This window comes from Elephas maximus, chromosome 4 (genome assembly GCF_024166365.1).
Source record: "Elephas maximus indicus isolate mEleMax1 chromosome 4, mEleMax1 primary haplotype, whole genome shotgun sequence".
NCBI lineage: Eukaryota > Metazoa > Chordata > Mammalia > Proboscidea > Elephantidae > Elephas > Elephas maximus.
Genome location: NC_064822.1, coordinates 107,269,217 through 107,295,294, shown reverse-complemented (window position 1 = coordinate 107,295,294; position 26,078 = coordinate 107,269,217). Strand labels below are relative to the sequence as shown.

At 49.1% G+C, this 26,078-nt stretch overlaps 1 long non-coding RNA gene across 2 annotated transcripts in view; it reads left to right on the top strand.

Annotated features, from left to right (window-relative positions):
- Positions 1-21,715, top strand: part of LOC126075439 (uncharacterized) — a 52,895-nt gene extending 31,180 nt beyond the window's left edge. For both annotated transcript variants that reach the window (XR_007517208.1, XR_007517207.1), the window contains 2 exons: positions 10,148-10,223; positions 20,283-21,715. This is a non-coding gene — a long non-coding RNA (uncharacterized LOC126075439). The remainder of the gene's footprint in view (positions 1-10,147; positions 10,224-20,282) is intronic.
- Positions 21,716-26,078: the final 4,363 nt, after the last annotated feature.

Here is a 26,078-nt window from a genome sequence, read left to right as displayed (position 1 = left end):
AACTGCCATCCCTTTGATTCGCAGCCGTAGCACTTAATCACTACGCCACCAGGGTTTCCCAGATATTCTTATGCAAGATACAAATTTGGAACAATGTTAACTCTCATGGAACATCTGTTTTGCTGTCACAGATCATGACAAAAGCAGTGGGACTCTATGGTCATCCGCTTCCTGTAATAGTAACTGTTGTTTTCCCAATCACAAGCAGAGGTCATGTGATTCTCAAAGCTGGAAGTTGTTTCTGGACCTAGAGTCTGCTTCGCCATCCCTTTCTGTTTAAACTAGCCAAAATTTGTTTCTGTTGTCTGCAGTTGAACCCTAACTGATTCAAGGGGCTTACTTCTCACACAAGTTAATAAGTTCAGTGATAGAAGACTGTTGGTGCTGGTTCAACAACTTGATGATGTCAGGGCTTTCTCTTCGAGTCTGTTGACTTTTCCTCATGGTTACAAAATAGCTGCTGTACCTCCAGTCATCACATCTATTTTCCAGGAAGAAGGAGAAGAAAGAGGTAAGAAGGTATGTCCTGCATTTTTGGTAAAGAAATTAAAGGTTTTCCTAGGAGCCCAACTCATCAGACTTCTGTTTTCATTTACTTGGCCAGAAATGTGTTACATGGTCATGCCTAGCTGAAGGTGACTAGAGAGAAGGGGAGTTGTAGATAGGGATTGTGTCAGCTAGTCAGCAATGTCTGGCACATAATCTAGTAAAGTTTTTTCTAACTACTGCATAGAATTCCATACCGCATCCACCACCTTTACTTATCCATTCTCCCAGGGATGGTCATCTAGTGTCATGGATTGAATTGTGTCCCCCCAAAATATCTGTCAACTTGGCTAGGTCACGATTCCCAGTATTCTATGATTTTCTACCATTTTGTCATCTGATGTGATTTCCGTATGTGTTGTAAATTCTATCACTATGCTGTAATAAGATGGATTAGTGGCAGTTATTTTGATGAGATCTACAAGATTAGATAGTGTCTTAAGCCAATCTCTTTTGAGATATGAAAGAGAGAAGCTAGCAGAGAGACAGGTGACCTCATACCACCAGCGACAGGAGCAGAGCGTGTCTTTTGGACGTGAGGTTCCTGCGCCGAGATGCTCCCAGACCAAGGGAAGACTGATGACAAGAACCTTCCACCAGAGCTGACAGAGAAAAACCTTCCCCGGGAGCTGTTGGCCTGAATTTGGACTTTTAGCCTATTTTACTGTGAAGAAATAAATTTCTCTTCGTTAAAGCCATCCCCTTGGGGTATTTCTGTTACAGCAGCACTAAATGACTAAGACACATAGGCTGCTTCCACCTTCCTGTCACTACATCCTTATGCATATCTGCTTGGACCTCTGAGAGAGCATTTCTGAGATTACTGGGTCATAGGGCACATCCATGCTTCTAGGTTAGGAGCGGTCAGATTGCTCTCTATTTGCAGTGTACCCACCAGCTGTGCGTGAGAGCTTCCCTACATCCTTGCCGACGCTTGTGATCATTCAGCCTTCTCACTTTTGCCAATCTGGTGGTACCATCAACCGATATCATTATTTCACAGTGGGTTTTTGAGTCCCAACAAGGTGAGCATTTTTCCAAGTATCTGATAGTCATTCTTGTTCCCCCTTCTGTGAATTGCCGGTTTGTAGCCTCTGCCCAATGTCCTAATGGATTTTCCTCTTTTTCTTATTGATTTCTCAGGAATTCTTTCTAATATTCTAGATAATAAACCCATTGTCAGTTTGAGATGTGGCAGCTGTACAGTCAACCTACCTATTAACTTGATCTGTGGTAATCTTCACTGAAAGAAATCCTGGATTTTGAAGCTGTTAAATTCATCAAAATTTCTCCCTTATAATTTGCACTTTTGTATCTTATTTAAGAAGACTTTCCCACTCCAAGGTCATAAAGACTTTAATTTCTTTCATTAATTTTTCTTTTTAATATATAGTATTTGATCCATCTGGACTTAACATTTACATGCAGTGCAAGGAAGGGATCTAAACTTATTTTTCTCAATTTAGTGAGCCAAATTTCCAAACAATTCTTTCCCCTCTGATTTGTGATGTCATGTTTATCATGTGTAGACTTCAAGCTCTCTTTTTATGTTCCATTGTTTTATGAAATGGTTCCCATGCTGATGCGACAATGATTACTCTAGCTTTATAGCTTGTCTGACGACCTGATAGGGTGAGTTCTCCATATTTACTCTTCTTTTTCAAAATTGATTTTTATTCTTTTACGTAAAATTGCAAATAAGTTTATTGCATTCTTTTATAAATTTTACTGGCATTTTCATAGTAATGGCATTGAATTCATAGATTAATTTGGAGGGAATTGACTGCCTTACAACATTAAATCTTCTCCATGCAGGCTTGGGGGCCCAGCTTTTTAGGGGACATCTTTTATTAGCTTCCTCTCCATCATCCTGTCAAAGATAAAGGCTATGGAAGTTGGAGCCCAAGTTTGCCAGGTTCAACAAATGTCTTCAGATAAAAGCAGCTTCCTTGTTCTGTTTCCCTGTCTAAATGCCTGTCTTCTCTTAGATTTTAACCTAATAAATCTTTGCTAGCTGGTCAGCTTTTCTATGTGTTTTTAAATAATTTGCATTTACATTTTAAACAGCATTTTTACTCAGAAAGATCAGTCCAGAATCCAGCCAGTCATATGTTGGAAATAGAATTTCCTCTAATCTTAAGTAATTAAAAAACAACCCAATAGGAATATGGGCAAAAAACACAGGCAATCAATTCATAGAAGAAATACTAATGGCCAAGAAATACATGAAAAGATGCTTAACCTCACGAGTAAGCAGGAAAAAGCAAATTAAAACAATAATGAAATATTATTGTTGGCCCATGAGTTTAGCAAAATAAACATTAGTAATATTAAGTGCTTACCCTGTTGGGGGAATGTACATTAGTGAAGTATTTTTGGAAAGCATTTTGACAGTATCTATCAAAATAACAAATGCACACACACTGACCCCGAAATTCTGCTTTTAGAATCTCCCCCCAAAGCAATACGTGCATATGTGAGCAAAGACGTACTGTTCTTGTCTTGTAGCATTGTTTGTAATAGCAAAAAAAGTAAAAACTGAGAAGCAGGTTTTTTTTTTTATCATCAATAGGGGAAGGGCTAATGAAAGTATGGCACAGACAAATTATGCCTCTATTAAAAAAGAATAAGATAGATCCATATGGACTGTCCTGAAAATATCTCCAAGATGTGTTGTTAGTTGGAGAAAAAAAAGCCACATGTAATATATATATGTACGTCATGTGTGTGTGCATGCGTGTGAGATTGGCAATTGACATGTACGTAGATACACAGACAGAACTGGAACAATAGTTCTCTACATTGGCTGCACATTGTAACCACTTAGGAACTTTTTAAAAAGAATGATGCCTAGAAACTACCCCCAGAGATTCTGAGGTAATTGGTCTGGGCCACGACCTGGGCAACAGGATTTTTTAAATCTCCCCATGTAATTCTAATGTGCAGTCAAGGCTGAAAGCCCTTAAAACACTGACCGTGGTTAACTTAGGGAAGGAGAATGGGAGTGGAGGAAAAGCAGACTTTCATATTTTGCTTTTCAAACTTGTATAATGTTTGAATTTTCGACCAAGATAATGATTACTTGGTAACAAACAAACAAACAAAAAAAAAGAATCAGAAAGCTTTCCTTGACTGCTTTCTCCTCTTTCTCCTCAACCCTTCCTGCACAGAGCTGTCAGTGCTATCTCTAAACATCATCCATTCATTCCTTTAATAATTACTAGTTGAAACCTACTCTGTAAGGCACATAGTTTGGTTCTTGCACTGCTTGCACTGGTTATCATTAATCTTGTTCTTGACTGTTTCCCACCTGTTATGGATTGAATAATGTCCCCCCTAAATATGTGTTGGAAGCTTAACTCTATTCCTGTGGATGCAATCCTGTTTGGAAACAGGGGTTTCTTTGTTATGTTAGAGGCCATACCAATATACAATGAGTTCTAAACCTAATCAATTCTGAGTTATGAAAAAAGCAGATTAGACACAGATGGGGCACAGACTGGGGAAGACTGAAGCCATGTGAGGATCACAGAGAACGAAGGACACCCAGGGTGACCAACAGGGAAGGAATCGACACAGTTGAGACCCTGATTTGGACTTTTAGCCTCCAGAACTGGGAGAAGAGAGATTTCTGTGCTTCAAAGCCTCCCACTTGGGACAGTTGTGTTACAGTAGCACCAGGTGACTAAGACACCTCCCCTTGGTCATCTCTGTGTCTCCTGCATCCAGCACAGGGTCTGCCACCCAGTAAATGTGAGTTCCCTGCCAGACTCTCCCCACAGCACCATTGAGGGATGGCTGTCGACTGATAGGGAGACTTTTGCCTGTGCTGAGAGACCCCAAGGACACCCAGCCCAGTGAAAGCGGATTTCACATTTTGGTTTTGAGATTCTCTTTCCCCAAGCCTAGAGAAACCACCTCTGAACCGGAACACATCACTCCCTGCCCCACCCCCAAACTGCTCAGTAGGCTCCTGTTCCTGTGAGAACACTCAGCCAGCAGGTGGCAGCCCTGGGCAGGAATTGGGAGTGCATTCCCATGCCAAAGAGTTGAGGCCTACAGCCCAGGGTTCTGGGGTCAGGTGCAGGGGCAGGGGCTTGCTTGGCAGGGCAGATGCATAGGAGGAGCATGGCGGGGTTTCATTTTTGGAAAGGACAAAGAGTAGGGGAGTTATTTCTGTAGGTCCCAGAATCAGCTTTAGCCAACCTGGTTGGGTACCAGAAGCTTTGTGAGGCTTCATTTACCTTACACCTGCAGCAATGCCCAGTGCCAGGTACCTTGTCCAAGCTTCCCTCTTCAGAAGGCCTCTACGCTGCTACCTTCCCGTTCCCTACTCAGTTCCCCAGGCCAGGGCCTGACCCTCCCTGTGTATTTCTTTGCTGATGGAGATGAGTGTGGTAGTGGGAGCTGCAGGATGCTTGTTAACGTGTAAGATAATGGATCATGATACAGGTACATTTCCGTCAGGGCCTTTTGGAGACTCAATGCGGGGGCCTCAAGGCTTAACGCTGAAGGAATTTTCTAGCTTATCCATCCTCCTGATCTTTTAGCTGCTAGGGTCTGACAGGAGCTCAGCAGGTTGCACCATCGTTTGACACTCCAATTTCTCCTCAACCTTGTGCTCTTCAGTTGATTCTCCTCTGTCTGTCTGTTTTCACCTTGTCTCCATTTTTCCAGCATTCCATCTTTCTCATATCACTGTGTGGATCTTTCCACCTCTCTGTCCCTTTACCTCTCCAGGACCTACCTGATGTCATGTATTGTCTGGAGCACCAGCTGATTCTGTCTCTGACTGTCATGCCGTATCTCCAGCTATCTAATCCTTTAGGCTGGGGTTTTGCCAGAGCCATGATTTGTGAGATTCAGTCAAGAGACGGGGGAGGTGTGAGGAAAGCAGAGTGCAGTGGTACCTCCACAGAAAATGAGCTCTGCAAACTTGAGTCTGGCTTGGAGCATGAGGCCTGGGTCATCTTTAGGAAACCGAGTGTACAGTCATCTCATCCTTTCCCTTTTTTCCAGGATTTCTTTCCCTACAGGCCTGGCAGCAGATACAGCTGGGGCCAACAGATAGTGGGGAAATGGCCCAAACCCAATCTCGGAATGGGATTCAGCTGGGTGGAGCAGAGAGTGAAGGAGGTGGCTTCTGACCCTGGCTCCAGCCCCTTCTGGGGGTTCCTTGTGACCTGCCATAGGTCACAGCCCCTGCTACACAACCATCATCTACATCACAAAACCCACAGCTCTAACTCAATGCCGGCCTGGGAAGGCTGGGATTGATTTAGGGCCTCCTCTGACCAATTTGCCCTCACTGGACTATGGTCCCTGGGGTGAGGCCAGGGATGAGGGTCATGGGTGAAGTTCAGACAGGGGAGGAGTCCTGACCACCACAACATCATACCTGTTGCCGATTCTTCGGCACTCCTGGGGAGTTTGTGGGGGAGGGTACAGGAACAGGAGTTCAAGATACTCACTGACCAACCCATTCTCTCTGTTCAGCTCAGGGCCATGCTGAGGAAGGATGTGCATGGCTTAGCGGGTATTCAGGGACAGCTTTCTCAGGACCCAGGAGCCAGGTCTTTTGTGTGCCTGTTTCCTGTCCCCTGCACCTTCTTTCTTTCCCTCTCCTTCCCAACCCTCCAAATTGAGTTCATTGTCTTTTTCCAGTTTGAAGGCCATCCCCTTCGAAGTGAGTTAAGTGCTGAGTAAGCCCCTCCACCTATTGCCACCATCCCCGGTTACACTGAGCTTTAGAGCCAGGTCTCTGCTGCCTGGGGTTACACAGTTCACAGCCCTGACATTTGTTGTTGCTGTTGTTTGGTGCTGTTGAGTCCATTCAGACTCATAGTGACCCCATATAACAGAGTAGAACTGCTTCACAGGGTTTTCTAGGCTGTAATCCTTTTTTTTTTTCCTAGACTGTAATCTTTATGGAAGCAGACTGCCAGGTCTTTCTCCCACAGAGCTGCTGGGTGGGTTTGAACCACCAAACTTCCAGTTAGCAGCAAAGGCTTAACTGCCCTTACATGTAGCCTGGTCCATTTTTGTTAGTTTCCATCCGTCCGTCCACTGTTGCTTCCCAGAGATATCACTAAAGAATTTCCTCTTTTCAGAGTATTTAAAATTTTTTGACAAGCACCCACCAGAAATATACATCTGGGTCCATGACACATGAACATACATATAACTAAAAGCAAAGTTTTGCAAAACTCTGTGATGTACTATGATGTTTGCTATGCTAGTCTGGGTTTTTTGTTTTTTTAAGATTTTAAAGTGATTTTGCAAACAACTAATGGGTTGACACAGTTTATCAGTAACCTCTTATGTTTTTACACCTTATGGTGTTTGAAATAATTTCATAAGTTTTAAAGCCCATTTTACAAACAGAGGGACATCAGTGGTTCAGGGGCAGAATCCTGTCCCTCTGTGCAGGAAGCTCCGGTTTGATTCCCAGCCAGTGCGCCTCATGCTCAACCGCTACCTGTCTGTGGAGGCTAATGTGTTTCTGCGACGCTGAAAGGCTTCAACAGCATTTCAAGGCTAAGAAGAAAGACCTGACGACCTACTTCCAAAAATCAACCAGTGAAAACTCTATGGATTACCATGTCTGATCCCTGCCCACCCCCCACCACGGGGATTGTGTAGGACTGGGCAGCACGGGGTTGCCGTGAGTCGGAAGTTGACTCAACAGCAGCAACAACAACATTTTACAAACACAAAAACCTACATTATTTTCATAAAAGCCCAGTGAGAAAGGTAAGGCGGGTTTTTACTGACCCATTTTATAAGTGTGGAAACAGAGACTCTGAGAGGTTAACTGACCTGTCGAGATCACCCAGCTGGTGAGTGGCAGATCTAGGCTTCCAAGCCAGGTCTTTTGTGTGCCTGTTTCCTGTCCCCTGCACCTTCTTTCTTTCCCTCTCCTTCCCAACCCTCCAAATTGAGTTCATTGTCTTTTTCCAGTTTGAAGGCCATCCCCTTCCAAGGGGAAGATGGAGGGACCGAGCAGCTGAGGAATTCTGTTTTCCCTGTCATCTGTTAACACTGCACCATCTGCCAATTCTATCCCCAGCCTCCCACCCTCTGCCTGAGAGGAGAGGAGAGAGTGGGGGAGGAGATCATTTTCCTGGACCTCCAGGACCCCTCCCACTAAGGAACTCAGAATACCCACAGAAAGCTCAGTTTTCCACTCAGAACCAACAGCAGAGGACGAGAATCAGAGGGAGGCACATAGGAGATGAGATGGAAGGAAAGACTTTCTGAGCATCAAGGGATAAAATAGCAGATAATAGGACCCACCTTCCCCCACTCTCAGGTCTTGTTTTCAGGCTTCCCACCTCCACCTCTGTGAGGCTGGTGGGGGGTGGCATGAACTGATCCCAGCAGCAGGAACCCCGCAAGCCGCTTGGGGTGAGGGCGATGTAAGTCCATTTTACAGGGAGCCCAGGCAGATTTATGAGGCTCGGGTGTGGCTGGCTGTTACTCAGCCTCTGACTTTTTAATTCCCAGTCTTCCCACCCACTCCGCCCCCTCCCCAAGAAGGCCTTTGTGCAGGACAATGAAGAACCTATAAATTCTGGGGGACAGAGGTGTGGGGGAGGGGAGCATAGATCACTTCAGCTGTCCCTGCTGGGGCCCTGCATAGAAAGGGGTGGCCTCCATAGACCTGCAGAGTCTCCTCTCATGCACAGTGGAGCCCAGAGGGAAAGGTGGGCCATGCCTTATCCCTGCCTTTTACAAAAGAGGAAACTGAGGCTCAGAGGCAGAGGGTGTTCTCTAGTCCCCACTTCACGCACTCATCCTCAAGTCACTCATGTATTTATTCCCCTTCTCTCACTCCTCCCATGGTCATTCCATCAGTGGTCATTCCCTCACTCCAGCATTCACTCAACAAACACATGTATTCACTCAACACCTAAGGAGTAGGAACCCTGGTAGCAGGCCAGGTGCAGAGGAGGCAATGACTGGTGAGACCCAGGTCTGCCTGGCGGGGGGTGGGGTGGTGGTGCACAGAACAGGCTGTGATTAGAGAGGGCCAAAGCAAAGCTCGAACCCTACCTGTCCGGGCTGGATACATGCAACATTTTCTTGATCTTTTCTTCAGCAAGCCCTCTGCAGCTTCTGAAACACTTTCATGGGCATTTTTTAATTTAATCTTGATTGTGACCCTTTGGATTAGGTATTACAACATCTCCTCCCCACTCCCTCCCTTTTGCTGATGTGGCCCTGAGAGGGTAAGTGGTTTGCCCAAGATCATCCCTCTGGTGGGTGGCAGAGCCAAACCTGGAACCAGGCCCTTTCCTCTGCACCAGAGCTGCAGCCTCGAGGACTGTGGGGACTCAGGGTGTGGGCATGGGCTGTGGCCTGAGCTTCCTTTTCTATCTCTGTGCCCACCTAGCCCTGTGGGCCCCCTCACCTTTTCCGTGCTGACCCTTTCCTGGTGTTCTATTCCCCACCTTCCTGCCAAAACCAAACCAAAATCAGTTGCTGTCAAGTCCATTCTGATTCGCTGTAACCCCATGTGTGTCAGAGGACAACTGCACCCCACGGGGTTTTCAGGGGGTGATTTTTCAGAAGTAGATCACCCGGACTTTGTTTCCAGGCACCTCTGGGTGGACTAGAACTTCCAAGTTTTCAGTAGCAGCAGAGCACGTGAAGCATTTGTACCCCCCAGGGACTTGTATTTACTTACCTTACCCATATAACGGCCGCACGGTAATAATAAATGAATCTAGTACTTAGGATGCATGTGTGTGTTTGCTGAACGGCCACACATTCTTGCTTGTGTCCTGGTGTGGATCTGTGTACTGAGGATAGTATTAGTAACTACTTCATAGAGGAGGTATAAGAATTTAATTAAGCCACGCAAAGTGCTTAGAATCATGCCTGGTATATAGTAAAGGCTCAGTAAGCATTGGCTGCTATGATTTTTACTGTAACCCAAAGGCCTGCCTAATGTGTATGTAGCATCTGGGTGAACACAGGTGGATACAGGTGTGTGCCACTGACCCCTCCAAGGGAGAAGCCACCTTGGAGGCAAACAAATGGCCCAGCCTTCAGTTCTTTCTCCAGGAATTCCTTCCTTCCTTAAATGTGTCATGCATGTATACAGTAGTCCTACATTAGTGCCAGACATTGAGTTAGCAGAGAACAAGAAAGGCAAGGTCCCAGCCCTCATGAAGTTGATACTCTCGTAAGTGAAATAAACCACAAACCAAGTGAATAAATGAGATGATTACAGAATGTGGTAAGTCCTGTGGAAGAAATACAAAAGGCAAACTGACAGAGTGGATTGGCCGACCGGTGTGAGGCTGCTTTAGTATTGTGATCAGAGATGATGGGGAGGTGGCATTCCTATGAAGGAGAGAGACAGGGTGGTCCAGACAAAGGAACCAGCAAAGCCAAGGCCAGAGGTGTGGAAAAGCTTGTCAAGTTCAAGGTACAGAAAGGCAGCCAGTGTCAGCAGGGTCTGGGGAAAGGGGAGAATGGTAGGAGAGGAGGTCAGCGTTGGCAGAGGGCAGGGTAAGAAGTTGGGGCTTTCTTCCAGGAGAGGTTAAGCAGGGAGTGACACGCTCCATTCTTTTTCTGACTTGCATTTTTACAGGTCCCTCTGGCTGCTGTATGGAGCATTGATGGAGAGCCAGGAGAGCAGACAGGAGCCTCTGCAGTTGTGCAAGGAGGTAATAGGGGCTTGGGCAGTGCGCGTGTGTGGGAGGGAAGCGGGGTGCAGAGGCTGACTCAAGATACATCTTAGATGCAGAAGGCTAATGGACTGGACACCAGGGGTGAGTAGAAGAGGAACTGAGGAAGACGGAAGGGCCAAATTGGTCCACCTGTCTCCTCCAGCCCTTGTTGGGCTTGCCCCTCCCCATAGGGGCCAATACTAGGCATTTGCTCTCCCCCTCTCTAATCAGCAGTCCTACATCAGGGACTGCGGGCTGTTCATTCGAGTCCTTTGTGGGAATCAGAGAAGGCGCCCTTTGCCTTCCTCCAGAATGAGGCAGCACCTACCAAGGGCCAGGCTTGGATTTCAGACCTATTTATCTCCTCTGTTTAGGGCACAGCACGCACAACCGTACAGCTTTCCCCCTCCCCAGCCTGGGCTACTGGGCCAGCCAGAGAATCTTCGGAGCTCTGAGACGCCCAGGCGCGGGGCTTGTTGGGGCACCAGCCCGAAACGGCCGTCTAGGGGCGGGGCCTCCTGGGCGGGGAGACCTGGCATTTCCTAAGGGAATCTCCCAGCTCCTTTCTCGGGAGAAGGAAGTGTCCCAAACTGGCATTCATACCTTATACCCCAAAAGGGCAGCGCCCTAGCGCCGCTGGAGCTGCTGCTCCCGAACCTGCACCCCAGTCCCCGCCGGCTCCGGGCCGGGAAGGCCGCTGCCCCTCCCGCCCACTAGAGCTAACGAAGCCGATCTATAGGCCTCGGGCTACCGGCGGGGGAGGGTCCGAGCCGTAATTGCTGCCATCTGCTCCCTCCTCCCCAGCCCCTCGTGAGGTCCCACCGCCGGGGGTGGGGGTGGGGGTGGGGTGGGGGAGGGTCCGAGGCGCGCGCGGAAGCCCAAGCCCCAGCCCCAGCGCTCCGAACGCCCCCCTCTTACGCCCACCCCGGCCAACCGAGACGGGCGGGTCTCCAGGGTGACGCACGGGCCTACATTCGGGCGGTGCTGGGTGAGCCGACCGCACTCGCACCAGCCTGTCTTTGGGGTAGGGGTCCCCAGTTGGAGTCACACAACATTACAAGGCACAGAAGAGTCCCAATATTCTGGATCTGCTTGTCATGGAGCCAGGCTTTCTGGAGGATCTTGGGGGCTGTCCCTCTCCAACCCACACACATTGGCGTACACACTGATGCATGGTTAACACTTGCTTTAGGTTATTGACCCATCGATCTCTGAACAGGACTGATGTGTCTGGTATGTGTGCGAAGGGAGGAGGCAGAGCCTGGGCCCAAGCCCCCGGGACTTCGCTCCTCAATCAGACAGATTCGGGTTGAAAACCCCGCCCAGCTATGCTACTCACGGGCTGGATAACTACAGCAACTTACTTCACCGCTCAGAGCCTGTTTCCTGGCTGTAAATGGGGAAGCCATAGTACCTGCTTCCTGGGTGCGTCCCGAGGATGTAATTCCACAGGGCCTGTGAGGCGTTCACCTGCAGGTGGGTTGTTATCCCAGGGAGAGCAGGGGCATCAGGGGGAGTGATGACAGGCGTCAGCTGGCCCCCTGCAAGATTCTGTGACAGAGTTGGGGACCAGCCTGTCAGGGACTCTGCTGGGGAAGAGGGAGGGTGGGCTAGGGACTGGAGAGGAGGGCAGACAAGTCATCTGAGCAGGCTCACTGGTTCAAGGCCATCTGTGGGAGTCTCTGCAACATCAGCTTCTGCAGGTGAGGATGTGGGCTCTTACCTCTCTATATCAGTGCCTGGGGGTCTTGGGGGAAACCCTGGTGGCGTAGTGGTTAAGTGCTACTGCTGCTAACCAAGAGGTTGGCATTTCAAATTCACCAGGTGCTCCTTGGAAACTCTATGGGGAGTTCTACTCTGTCCTATAGGGTCGCTAGGAGTCAGAATCGACTTGACAGCAGTGGGTTTTTTTTTTTTTTTTTGGTTTGGGGGTGCTCAGTAAATGTTTGTGAATCCTCTCAGGGCCATAACGGTTTCACATAATCGGCCTTGTTCTTCTCATAAGAACACTTTTGCCAGCACCCTGAGTCCCGGGGTTTTGCTCCTGCTTCTCCTCCATCCCCGAAATTATGCTCACTGGAGTACTCACAGGGCAGAGGAGAGCATCCCACTGCTCTGGTCCAGGAAGCCACCCCTCCACCCCCCATGCACACACACTGGTTTGCCTCATCTTCACCTCTACCCCCCGGGGATCTAAACATTCCTCCAGGTGATCCTGAGCAAGCTTAGGCTCCCAGACAGACCAAGTCCCTTCCCCTGCCTCCACATATCAAGGTCCCCTGGTGACACAGACGTCCTTCCTGCCCAGGACCCAGGACCTCATCTAACAGGGCTGAGTGCCTGCTGCCTCCCCTTCCTGCAGCCCAGGTGACTCCAACAAACCTTTGTTTGCCCAGGAAGCCAGCTCCACCAGGACTGAGCTACAACCATCCCCCAATCCATGACCACCACCAGCCCTATGACCTGAGTCCTCAACACAGGCGAGGCTTGGGAATGCCAAGGGAAAGCAGGCTCTCAGTACAATGAGGGGATGCAGTGTAAAAAGTTCTGGAATCATGGGGACCATTGGAGAACCTGAAGGTTACAGGCTCCTGGAGGGGTCAGGAGGATGCCACAGAGGCAGTGGTTTCTGGGCTAGGGTTTTAAAGGATAAACATCAGCTCATCAGGGAAAGAAGGGGAGAAGGGAGAAGTGGTGTTCCAGGCAGAAGAAAAAGCATGTGCAAAGACTTGGCAGTGTGAAAGTACATGATGTGTCTGGGGAAGACTGAGACGTTTGATGTGATGGGAGCAAGAGTGTTAAAGGGAGGAGTTGACAGGGATAAGGAGGAAACAGGTGTGTGTGGGGGGGGGGGTGGGTGGCGGGAGGAGGGAGGGGTGAAGTGGCACATATACCAGGCTGAGGAGTTTAGACCTGACCTTGCTGTAGCAAATTGAAGTGTCTGCACAGGGAGGGGCAGACAGAAACACAAATAGCCAGAGGAGCGAAGCTGGCAGATGTAAGATAAAAAGGTCAGTAACAACCCAGTAATGAAAAGGCCAGTTAATTCACCGGTGCTTCCGATTTGAGAGACAGTAGGGACCAGTGGGGACTATGGCATATGTGCGAGTCCCAGGGATCCCTGCAGAAGGCCACAGTTGTTACTCCACTCCAGCCAGTTGTTGCAATGCAGAAGTACAGTCTTAGTGTTGCCAGATATCTTCAATAAGAATTAGAGAGGTAGATTTTTATGTGTTGCCTCTTGGTTTTTAAATGTTGACAATTATTTTTTAAAATTTTAAAATACTGTGGGTGCCCAAAACACATACATGGCCTGTAGGCCACCAGTCTGCGACTGTGCAGTTGCTAGAAAGCTATTGAAAGTTTTGTAAGGAGGGGAATGATCTGAATAACAGGCCTGGGTTTTAGGACGCCCACTCAGGGGCAGTGTGGAGGAAGGGCCTGGTGGCAGAAGGCCAGTGGGGGAAGTTGCAATTGTCCAGGCCAGAAGGGCTGAACCCTGAACAAAAGCAGCTAGCTGACCTGGAGAGGAGGAAGGCTCTCCAGACACAGGGTAAGAGTCTTCAGGGTTAGCTTTCCCTGAGGATTTGGAGGTTTAAGTCTCCTTTTCCTTTATCCCCTTTAAAGAACTGCAAATGTCATCTAGTGGGTGGGGAGGCCTGTTTGCAGTGAGATGCCCCTGCACATCCCTTAGTTTGGGGGCTGGCAGGCTACCCCACAGGGCTGAGTAAGGCATTCCAACTAGCCTAAAGAGGGAGGGGGCCGTGCTGGGGGAGGGGCTCAGGAATCTGGCCTGGCCTTCAGGAAGACCCCAGCCAGCCCTAATGGGAACCACACGTGGGGTGAACTGGAATCCCGGATTGCCTGTGTGTGACGTTTGGCTTTGGAATCGGACACTGGGGTCACTCCTGACCCGCTAAAGTCTGAGGCCTCCCAGCCCCAGCTCCCTTCCTAATCGCTGCCAGACACATTGTGCGCTGCACCCAGCCAGGCCCGGCCTGGTTCTGGGGACAGGCTGCTTCTCGGCCCTCATTTTCTGCTGGGAGAGGGCCTAAGTCCGAGGGGAAAAGGGGTCTCAGACATGAACTTTAGGCTTCCTACATAGGTAGAACAAGAAGCCCCTTCACAGTCCCCCAAAACAGTGTTCCCTGAACTTCAATGCCCCTCCTGGAGTCCTGAGCTGCTTCTGACCTTGTAGAAATGGGTACCCTCAGCCCCCACCCCTCCTCTCTAGCATCTGTGGGGTACTCTGTGGCTTTGTGCCCCAGAGGCAGAGGTGGTCACAGCCCAGTCCACTGAACCAGCTGATAATGTTATCTTTCTAAAGTCCCCAGTGTGGGTCAGGTCACCCTCCCCTAGGCACCAAGGAAGGCAGATCCAGAGGAAGAAAAAGGCAGGGACCCTGACCTCAGGGAGCTTGCAGGTAGGAGCAAAATGGGACTCACCCCAGGACCACAAGGACTGGCTCTGGGCCTTGGAGTTGAAGTGTGAGCCTGAGGCTGGATTCCATGGTCAAGCACTGAATGCCCCATGTGTGCCTGGCAGAGTACAAGGCTTGACCATCCAGAGGAGCCCCTGGAAAAATCTAATAAGATGAAGCCAAATACTGGGGAAAGAAAGGCCATCATGGGGGGTGGGGGGTGCTGCAAGGAAGTCCAGGCTCCCTGGGAGGGCTTTATGCAGTAGAGGGATTCACAGCCTGGACCTTAAAAAATGAGCAGAATTTGGGAGGACTTAGAGAAATGAGGAGCGGTGGGGCTTCTGAGGGAAGAAGAAGGGAACTAGCATTATTGGGCACATCCCTGTGCCCATTTACCCCTCACAACAATCTGTTGTTAGTTGCAATTGAGTGGATTCTGATTCATGGAGACTCCGTATGTGCAGAGTAGAGCTACTCCATGGGGTTTTCAAGACTGTGACCTTTTGGAAGCAGGTTGACAGGCCTGCCTCCCCAGGTGCCTCTGGGTGGGTTCAAACCGACAACCTTTTGGTTAGCAGTCAAGTGCTTAACTGTGTACACCACCCGGGAAGCAACCTAAACCAAAACCAAACCCAATGCCATCAAGTTGATTCCGACTCACGGTGACCCTATAGGACAGAGTAGAACTGCCCCACAGAGTTTCCAAGGAGCTCCTGACAGATTTGAACTACCACCCCTTTGGTTAGCAGCCGTAGCACTTAATCACTAAGCCACTAGGGTTTCCTGGAAACAACCTAGGAGGTAGGCAATTATCCCCATGTTAGAAAGGAGGAAAGGGAGTCGCAGAGAGTTCTAGGGGCTTGCTAAACGTCTCACGCAGGTAAGTGGCACGGCTGGGAGTCTAACTGGGTCAGCTTGTGCTCTTTCCAAGCAGGGAATTGTGGGGAAGGCAGAAAGATTTTGGCAGGTGGACAGTGTATAGATTTTATTTGGCTTCATAGAGGAGAGGGGAACAGGGCAACCAGGAAGGGAACAAGGATATGGTTCTGGCAGTTGTCAGGCTCTGGAGGGAAGGAGGGTAGAGGACAGCTTGGTGAGGGTCCTCCAATGGGAGAGGGGCTGAGGAAAGCAGCTAGAGATAAGGGGTGTGAGACTGGGTCATTGGTCAAAGGCCCCCTGACACCCAGGTGCCCCCACTCCAGGGCCCTCGGGACATGTTAGCCTTAGCCTCCCCCATGACCCACAGGGTTAATTTCTTGCACAGACCTCAGACACCAGGCATGGGGCAGTCCAAGGGGCAGGGAAGAGCCCTGTAAGCAGGTGGTTTGCTCCTGAGGAATCACTGTAAAAGCAGAGGGAGGGGAATGGGGTCTCTCCTAGCATATTCCCTGCTACTTTTTCCTCCACCCAACTCAAACACTTCTTGGCTTAGGGACTGAGGGTGTTTGCAAAGCGTCTCAAGACATATGGAAGAGCTAGGAAAAAACCCAGTCCTTAACTGAGTGGTTCACCACAGCTTTTGGGCCATGGCTGTCATTCTACCTGCTAAAACCTCTTCATAGCACTCCTACTATGGTGCATATTGGGGGGACTGTATACTTCCTGCTTAAGTCCCTGACAGTCCCAATGCCCCCGTCAAAGCCCGCGGGCCCAGCTCCTCCCCTCATACCTTCCTTGAGAACTTCCAGGCAGCCTGCATCAGGCCAGGGGCTCAGGAGCTCGGACAGGCTGCATTCCAGGGGGAAGGGGAGAGGGGAGGAGGACTGTACTGTCTGCCCCCTCCCAGCCCAGACGCCATGCTGTCCAGCCTGATGCTCTCTCTAGCCATACTGAGAATGGAGGTGGCTGGTGTAGTTCGATCAAAGCCCCTGGCAAGGGCAGCAGGGCCAGGGACCTAGGAGCCTCTTCTGGCCTCTGCCAAGGATGAAGCCATCTGTGCCCTGGAACTATTCTGCTCCTGTGGGGACCTACGGTTCCAGTCTTGAGAGAGGCCTACAGTGGGCACTGGGTAAGGGATCCAAGGCGAAAAGTGAGCAGACCAGGCATGGAGGGTACTCGCAGGGAGCCAGGGCTTCACTCCTTCTGCAGGGTAGCTCAAGCTCCAACAAATCTCCAGAGAGGGCTCAAGGACTTCCAGAGGGAAATCAGCACAGCGGAATGGAAATCAGGCAGCTGTTGTAGAAGATGAGAGAGTGCTAGGGAAGAGCGGGGCCTCTGGTGTTGCCGATTCGGGTAGTCCCTCTCACCCAGTCCGTCCCCATCCCCCAGCTCGGTTTCGGGAAGCTCTCCCAATGAATATTTAATAGCCTAGCGCTAGGCCTGATTGAATTTTAATGAGGGCGACCCGAGCCCGGAGCCCAAGTCGAGGCAATTAGTCAGGACCCATTAACGCTGAAGGAGCTGATTTATGGGCGGGACCATGCCCCAGGCAGGGGGAGCCGAGGCTGCCCGGCGGCCCAGGATTGGGTGGACAAGTCTTCCGTGTCAGCCAATCCCTACGGCTGCCTCGGTCTGCTTTGCATCTCATTTGCATAGCACTCTCAGTGTGCAAATCTGGGCCGTAGCCTGTGGCCAGATCCCGGGGGTAGGTGGAGGCGGGCGGATGGCTGGGAGCTAGACCCCAGCTGGGCCCTCCTCAGGAGGCCGGACTAGCCTTTATGGCTACACCAGGGACACTTTTCTCTGTTCCGCATGTGGGATTCCATCAGACATCCCAGTTCTGGGATCTGGCTTTGGTTGGGAGGGGGAAATTCTAGAGGAAGAGCAGAGGAGTCGACTAGGGCCGCCTTGGAAAAGCTGGTCGAAGTTGCGGGGGTGGGGTGGCGGGAGAGAGAGGGGTCCCAGGACCTAACAAAAGGCTCTGCAATTAGTACACCCAGGAGCCTTACTGAGCCCTTACTGTGTGCCGGGCACTGTGCTAAGAGCTTTCATTTATTTTCTCTTAATTAATCCTCACCAGCGAGCGGCACTGGCTTCGATTTGGTTTGTTTTTAGCAGTCTGAGAGTAGGTCCTTGGATTGCTGCTGTTAGCTGCTGTCCAGTTGGTACAGACGCATGGCAACCTTATATATAACAGAAGGAAATGCCTGGTCCTGTGTCATCTTCATGATCACTGGTCTGTTTGAGTCCATTGTGGCTATTGTGTCAATCATCTCACTGAGAGTTCTCCTTGTTTCTGTTTTTATTGGCTCCCTGCTTTACCAAACATGATGTCCTTTTCTACTGATTGGTTTTTTATCTTGATTACTGGAGTTGACATTTTCCAGAACAGGAACCTGAGGCTTAGTGAACTGAGACTACCGGCCCAAGGCTGCACTGCCAGGAGAGGTGGTGGAGTGGGAGGGCTGGCTGGCTGCCTGGCTTTCGCACCTCCCTGTCTCCCTGTCTCTCTCAGAGAGGGGTTCTACACTGATAGGGGTGTGGTTGCAGGTTTTCAGGGTGTTGGATTAAGCCAAGGGGCTCTTCGGGGAGATGGCCCCCTCCCCACCCCGCCTTTCATTCCCCTGAGCTGAGTGAACGAGCTGGGACTCAGTCTGGAGTGCTCTTTTGAACTCTACCCAACCCCTTAAACGACAGGTCAAGGATTTAGTTGGCCTGTCTGCTGCCACTCTGGCAGTGTGGCCTCCTCCTCACCAGCTCCCACCCATTCCCCAGCCCTCATTCACCAAGGGTGTAGTGGAAGACAGCATCCTTCCCTTACTGGGGAAGCATCCCCATGGGTCCAGGCCCTAACTGAGCCAGAATGTGGAAAGCCCATGTTCTTTATTGCAGGGATGGGCAACAGAGGGAGAGACAGAGCTCTGGGCTGGGAGGCCAGCTCCGGCAGGGAGGCTGTGCAGAGGTTGGCAGGGAATATGGATGGACGCATTAGTCAAGGAAGGCTTCCTGGAAGAGGGGGGGTGGAACAGAGACTGGAAGGAAGGGAGGGTTGAGGTCAAAGAGAAAGGGGAGGAAATCCTCTGCAGGAGAACATCCTGCTTGAGGCAAGAGAGCGTGAAGCATAAGCTGGAAAAGCTCCACATATGTCACCGATGGTAATTATAGGAGCAGCAGCAGCTCAACTCAAGGCTTCCCGTCTGAAGCAGGGAATGAAGGGATGATGAAAACTATCACTGTTTATAATGAGCACCTGCTATGTGCCAGGCACTATGCTAGGTGCCTTAAATATATTGTTCATCTAATCTTTATAGCAACTTAATAAGATAAGTATTCTTAGAATCTCCCTTTTACAGATGAGGAAACTGAGGCTCTGAGAGAGGCAGTAACTTGCCCAAGATCACATAGCTAGTCGGTGGCAGAGACTTTGCTTTTTTGTCCATCGCTCTGTACTGCTCATAAGCCCCTTAAACTCGACTTAAGCTCTTTTTTTTAACCTCAAAATTGTTCCTCCTCCGGATTCTTATCTCCCTTTACCAGGATTGACTAGTGATAAAAACAGATACTGCAAGTAATCTTTGCCAAAAGCCTGAGAATAATCCCATCCATACTGTCACCCAAGCCTGAGTCCTTGGTGCCATCAATCATTTACAGTCCCATGATCTGCTTCTTAAAGGTTTCTAAATGCTGCCCCCCATTCTCCTAACACCCCTCCCCCCACCTCTGCTTGGTTCAGGCCCTGGCCATCCTCGCCAGGGCCCGGTGAGGTACAAAGGTAGCCTTACTGAGCCCTTGTTATGTGCCAGGCACTGTGTGCATTTTCTCTTAATCTTTACCAGAAACTTGAGAGTAGGTCTTTTGATTGCTACAGTTGACATTTTACAGATGGGGGTGGGAAAGGTCAAGGAATGGTAAGAAACCCCCAGCTGTACTGGGCTTGCCACAATGGTGGCAGGGAGCAGACCGCACCAGATCAGGTCTGTCTGGACGGAGGGTGGGCTGGGATGTTCAGAGCTTCAGAGTCTTTTTCTCTGCTCAGCTTTCCTCACAGTTCACAGTTTCCCAGGCTGGATCTGTGCCTCTCCTCCGTTTTGACATGAGGGATCTTATTTGTTGGATGCTTTGGGCTTTAAGTTACAGGAGGCCAAACTTAAAACTGGCTTAAATAGAAAGGACACTTATTTATTAGTCACAAAACAAGATGTCCTGAGGTGGAGTGGTTGGTTAATTCAATGGCTCAACAATTTTAAAAAGGACTAGGGTCCTTCCTTCCTTCCTTCCCTCCCTCCCTCTCTCCTTTTTTTTTCAACCTTATCGACATATAATTTACATACAGTAGAATGCACAGGTTTTAAAAGTACAGTTTGATAAGCTTTGACAAATGTATGTACCTGGTAGCCACCATCCCAATCAAGATGTAGAACATTTCCATCATGCCAGAAAGTTTCCTCCTGTCTATTTGCAGTCAATCTGTCTCTCAGCCTCTGCCACAGTAACCATGGATCTGATTGCTACCTCTATGGATTGGTTTTGCCTATTCTAGACCTTCACTGGAATGGAATAATATGTCTGTACCCATTTGGGTCTGACTTTTTTGCTTCAGACAATACTTTTGAGATTCATCCATTTTGTTGAGTTTACTAGTAGTTCATTCATTTTTATTACTGAGAAGGATTTCATTTTGTGAATATTCTACAGTATTTTTTCTCTACCATCCTTATTATGTTGGTTTTTGTCCCTGCACCCTGACTCTTCTCAAGGTCACAAGATGGATGCTGCAGTTCCAGACAACAGAAACAGACAACTGCATTCAGAGGCCAAGAAAAGCTGTTTCTCCTTGAGTTTCTGAGAAATCTTTCCAGAAGTCCTCCTAAAGAATATCTCCTCGTGTTTCATAGGCCGGAATCACATCACATGTCTATTCCTAAACCAAACACTGGCAAAGGGAATGGAATTTTCACAGGTGCCTCAGACTAATCATGATTCATCCCTTGGGCTGGGGAGTGTCTCAGCCTCTTCTGGAGACCACGGCAGCCTGGTCCCTGAGCAAAACTGAGATTCCATTAGCAAGAAAGGAAGGCAATGATTGTTGGTAAACAGCCAATAGCGACTGCTTTGTCTGCTTCTTCCTCATTAACAGAACTCAAATTTTGTTCACGGATCTGCTCTCTTGAGGAAGGTAAGCCCGTGTCCAATCTAGGAATAAATCCTGACGCATCTATGCCAATCCTGATAATCCTGAACCTCTGATCAGGGATTGCTTTAAGCATGAAGACTGTGGAAGCACTGCCTGAGTGTGGCTGGTACCTAGAAACTTTTATTGAGTGTCTGGCAAAACCATCTGCTAGCATCAAAACTTTCAGGATGTACGTCAGCGGCTTAGAAGGAAATTCAGGCAATAGTAGTGGATGGGGTAGGTAGCCTTCAATATGGTTCCCAGTAACCCCTACCTCCTGCTATTAAAACACTTGTATAGTCCCCTCCCACAATGGTTGTGTGACCAATAGCATATAGCAGAAGTCAGGACACATCAGTTCTGATATTAGGTTATAAAAAGACTGAAGCTTCTGTCTTAAATGCTCGTTGGCCTCTCTCTTGGACCACTTGCTGTAGGGGAGGCCAGCCGCTATGTCAAGGAGACATTCAGGCAGCCTAATAGGAGACCCATGAGATGAAGAACTTAGATAAAACCTAGTTAACAGTCATTTGGGAACTGATGTCTGCCAACAATCACGCAAGGGGTACTTGGAAGTGGATTCTTCAGCCCCAGATGACTGTAGCCAGGCCCAGCCCACAGCTTGATTGCAGCCTCCTGAGAGACCTGGAGCCAGAGCCACCCAGCTAAGCCACTCCCAGATTTCTGACCCATAGAAGCCCTAAGATAAGAAGTGTTTGTTGCTTTAAGCTACTAAGATTTGGGGTAATCTTTAAGGCAGCAACAGATGATTTGGTAAAGCACTCTTTTAAGAAATGCTATATCACCAATACTTGTGATGGCCCAGATGATGCTTCTGTGTTGAAAAACACTGATGTCGACAGCACAGAGCTGAAAGTGATTCCAAAGAATCAGACTCTGAATATGAAGAAGTTTGGAGAAAACCTTAAGCAATGTATCTCATTCATATTTTCCGTGTTATGTATGTACAAGAGTGATTTATGTTAAAAATATATTTCTGTATAAATCTGAAAGAGCTTTTTCAATATGGATAAAATAAAAATTCTAAGTGATAAGAAATCATTGTGTCAGTTCAATTAGCAGTGTTTTTATCCTTGTAATGATGCGTAGTGGTTAAGAGCTCCTGCTGCTAACCAAAAGATCCGCAGTTCGAATCCACCAGATGCTCCTTGGAAACCCTATGGGTCACTATGAGTCGGAATTGACTAGATGGTAACGGGGAGTTTGTTTTTTTTTTGGTTAATGGTACATAAAGTAACAGTGCTTCTTAACGACAGCATCTTAGATTTCATGCATTAGTCAGGCGTGTTCCTTATTGTACAAGCTGCGGTGAGGGGAGCTTTCTGGTACTGGCAGAGGGGATCTTAATTCAGGGGAATATAGGAACAGGAACCCTCTCTGGTGGTGTAGTGGTTAACTGCTACAGCTGCTAACCAAGAGGTCCACAGTTCCAGTCCGCCAGGCGCTCCTTGGAAACTGTATTGGGCGGTTCTACTCTGTGCTGTAGGGTCGCTATGAGTTGGAAAATCGACTCCATGGCAGTGGTTTTTTTTTGTTTGTTTGTTTTATAGGAGCAGGGTTGAGGAGGAGGAGCGAGAAGAAGAAAACAAGCACTTGAGGGAGAACTGGAGGGGCTGGGCAGGGGCTTGTGGCAAACAGTTTAAAAACATTTATGGAAAACCCATATTGTTCACCTTTTAAGTGTGTTAGGCCTAATCCTCCAACGGGATTAAAATATCTCACCCATGGTGCCTAGCAGTTGCTGGCTACCTTGGAAATGCCTGTATTTCTCAAATAAAAATGAGGACAATCTGGGCTGGGCATGAGAAAGAAGTGGGGCAGGAGAACTAGTTAGCCTTTTGAGCAGAGGCCTGGGTTAAGATTAGTAGACTTTGATGAAATCAGCCGCTTTGTGACTCTTCTCATCCTCACTCAGGACAGCCCTGTAAAGGGGTCGGTATTTATCATCAACCCATTTTACAAGTGAAGAAGCTAGGGACCAGGGGGTTAAGTTACCACGGGGTAACTCAGGCAGTCTGACTCCAAAACCTGTGCGTCTTAGCCGCTACATTACAGCACTTCAGATCTGTGGGGAATTTCAAGAAACCAAACCTGTTGCCATCGGTTCCTACTCATAGCAACTCCATAGGACAGAGTAGAACTGCTCCATAGGGTTTCCAAACAGTGGCTGGTGGATTTGAACTTCCGATCTTTTGGTTAGCAGCTGATCTAACCACTGTACCACCAGGGCTCTGGCGTGGAATTTGGCAACCACTTAATCCCTGATTTTACAGCTGAGGAAGCAGGAACTAGAGAGGGAGCAAGACTTGTCCAAGGTCCACAGGGAGGGGTGGCTGAGCGGGACTCGTTCAAGTCTCAGGGTGGATTAGGCTCGGTAGGAGGGGGGAGGGGCTGTAGGCCTGGACAGCAGCTGCCCCTGCTCACCCCGCCCCCAATGCAAAGTGCCCCTTCTTTCCATTTTGGGAACCGGCACAACTTGGTGAGGGTCGAGGGGAGGCGGCTTCAGGAGACCACCAGCCCTCCTTCATTCTCCGGATTCCCGAGGCAGCCATTATCCCGGGAGGAATGTTCGGCCAGCAGCCCGGAGGGGGCGGGGCCTCGTCCGGTGCCCCAGACAAGCCCGCTTTGTGCTCTCCACGCAGGGCCCCTCCTGGCCTGCTCCAGCGAGGCCTTCGCAGCGAGTTTCAGGGCTTGCAGGGCAGACGCTAAGAGATGAAGCCACTCGGAAAGGTGTGGGCCACGAGGGATGCACTGGGCTCCTGAAGGCCAGTCTGGGAGGGCTGCCTGGAGGAAAGGTGAGGGCACCGCCTAGAGGCCTGTGTTAGTGGCTCCTGAAAGCTAAAAATGTGCAATGCCAGCCTCCAGTACTAGGAGTGTATCTTAAGGAAATAATTAGACACGTGCACGAAGGCGGCTGTTACAAGTTTGTTCATCAAGCTTTTATTTCTAACAGAAAATAAAATCGACAGCAAAGGGAACTTCTTAAATAATTCTGGCATGTCTACATGATGGAATATTAAGCGGTACTAAAAATTATGTGGTATAAATACATTTGTAGACAAGAAAAGGTTTTCAGAATATTTGCCTATTTAAAAAAGCAGATTACAAAGCAGTGTTATAAAAAATATTTATAGAGACGCCAAAATGTCACCGGTGGTTACCTCTAGGTGGTAGGATTGAGGGTGTTTGAATTTTTATTTTGTGTTTATATTTTTTATATTATCTATAATTTTTGTAACACTGTATTGTACTTAAGCAACCAAGCTGTGTGCGTATGTGCCTGAGAACCCCAGCTGAGTTAGGGGCTGGGTGCCCCTCAGAGAAGTTTCCCCAACATGGCTCCCTCAAGGGTAGGCAGACAGCTGTTGAGGCCTCAGAAAAGAGGATTAGACAGGCAAAGTCTGAGACTAATCATAATAGCAACAACTCATTTAGCACTTTACCAAGTGCTTCCACACACATCTTATTTGAATCCCACCACAATCCTGTGAAGTCACACCATCCCCCTTTTACAGGTGAGGCTGCAGGAGGTTAGGTGGCTCCCCCAGGGAGCAGCAGAAAAGTGGCGGAGCTAGGATTCAGTCCTAGGTCCCTGACCTTCAACCACAGCACCCCACTGCCTCCCCCATTCCGGCCCATCACAGCATCCTGCATTTGTCCTTCACCTGTCCCTCTTCCCCACCGAGTTCAAGTTTCTCTCGGAAGCATTGGGGTCTTGTTCAAGTCTCTATTCCCAGAATTTAGTACACTTTTTTTTAGGCATCTAGTACATGCTCTTGAATAAATGAATGAATGAGTGAACATGAAAACCGGAGCCTTGCTGGAGCAGGTCATGGTAGATTTACAAACCTGCCTGCCTGCATCTTTTATACTTGCTGGAAACCCTGGTGGCGTAGTGGTTAAGTGCTATGGCTGCTAACTAGAAAGGCTGGCAGTTCGAGTCCACCAGGCACTCACTGGAAACTCTATGGGGGCAGTTCTACTCTGTCCTATAGGGTTGCTAGTAATCAACTCGACAGCAACGGGTTTGTTTTTTTTTTGTATTCTCTGTATTTATTTCCTTTTTGTTCTTTAGTGTTTAGCTAAGCCTGTTAGAAAATGGCTGATAGCAAGAGCTGCTACAGGAACCCGGCTGGGTCTGAACCAAAGCATCAGAGGAGCAGGAACATGTCTTTACCCCTTTACACACACCAGTAACTGAAGGTAGATACCCTCAAGGCCAAGGGAGCAGAGGAGGGGCCCTTGGTCAGCTGTCCAGGGAGCAGGATTTCTATGCAGGACAAATACTTGGAAAGGATGGGGTTCCACACACTGAGCCATGCTGTGCACACCCCTTCCTTCTCACATCCTCACAGACCTCAGTCTCAGACCCAGAGAGTTGGAGGTTAAAGGGTGGGCTGTGGATAGAGTTTGGGCCAATCAGGGAAGGCATCCTGGAGGAGAGACCTGGAAGGCAGGTTTAGGAAAGAGAGGAGGCCAGGGCAGAGGGGAAAGAAGGAGGAACATGCCCCAGCAGTTCAGGCCTCAGATGATTTAAGTACAACCAGATGTGCTGGCAATTGCCTGTCAGGCCCAGCCCCAGTGAGGGCAGGGTGGGGGTGGGGAGACCTCCAGGCCACTTGGATTTCCAGTTCCTCCTTCTGCCCTGGGTCTGTAAGCTTTAGGAAGGGGAGAAGCTCAGTGGGGTTCCAGAGGGGCTGGTAAGTCAGAGGGTGGCCATTGCAGGCCTGGATGGAATCCTCTGCCTTTGGGCTCTAAGACGCAGGCTCAATCGCTGGAACCTAGAAAAAAGGATTAGGAGAGCTCTGGCATAGGAGCTACCAGCTCTCCTGGGGTTAGGGGACAGCTAGGAAAGGCTTTACAGAGGAGAGCACATCTGAGCTGGGTTCTGAAGGATGAGTAGGAGCTTACCAGGCAGAGGAGGGGAAATATTTCAGGCAGCAAGACTTTGAGGTGTTTAGTGAGAAGTTCCGTGGGGTTGGATTATAAGGTATGTGGGGTACTGGCCCAAAGGCTGTACTGTGAGGTGGGGGGAGCTTCTGCTCACAGACCAAATGGAAGGGCCAGGTATGGGGTGAGGTTTTTTAAAGTGGGGTAGCAGGGTCCTCAAGTGTTGGACCCCAGGGGGTGAGGTGAGGGCTAAGAGCCTTGAGCCCAAGCTCCTCCTAAGTCTTGTGTGGTCTGGCACTGAGCTGTGTCTGCCCAGAGGAAGGGGCAACTCTTTCTACTTTCCACAGAGGCTCTTAGGGGTTCCTAAGCTGAATGTGGGGTGGGAGCTGGACTCAGACACAGCCTGTGACTTAGTGGGAAATGTACTAACAGGCTTAACACTTCAGGGCCCTGAGACCCCACTTCCAAA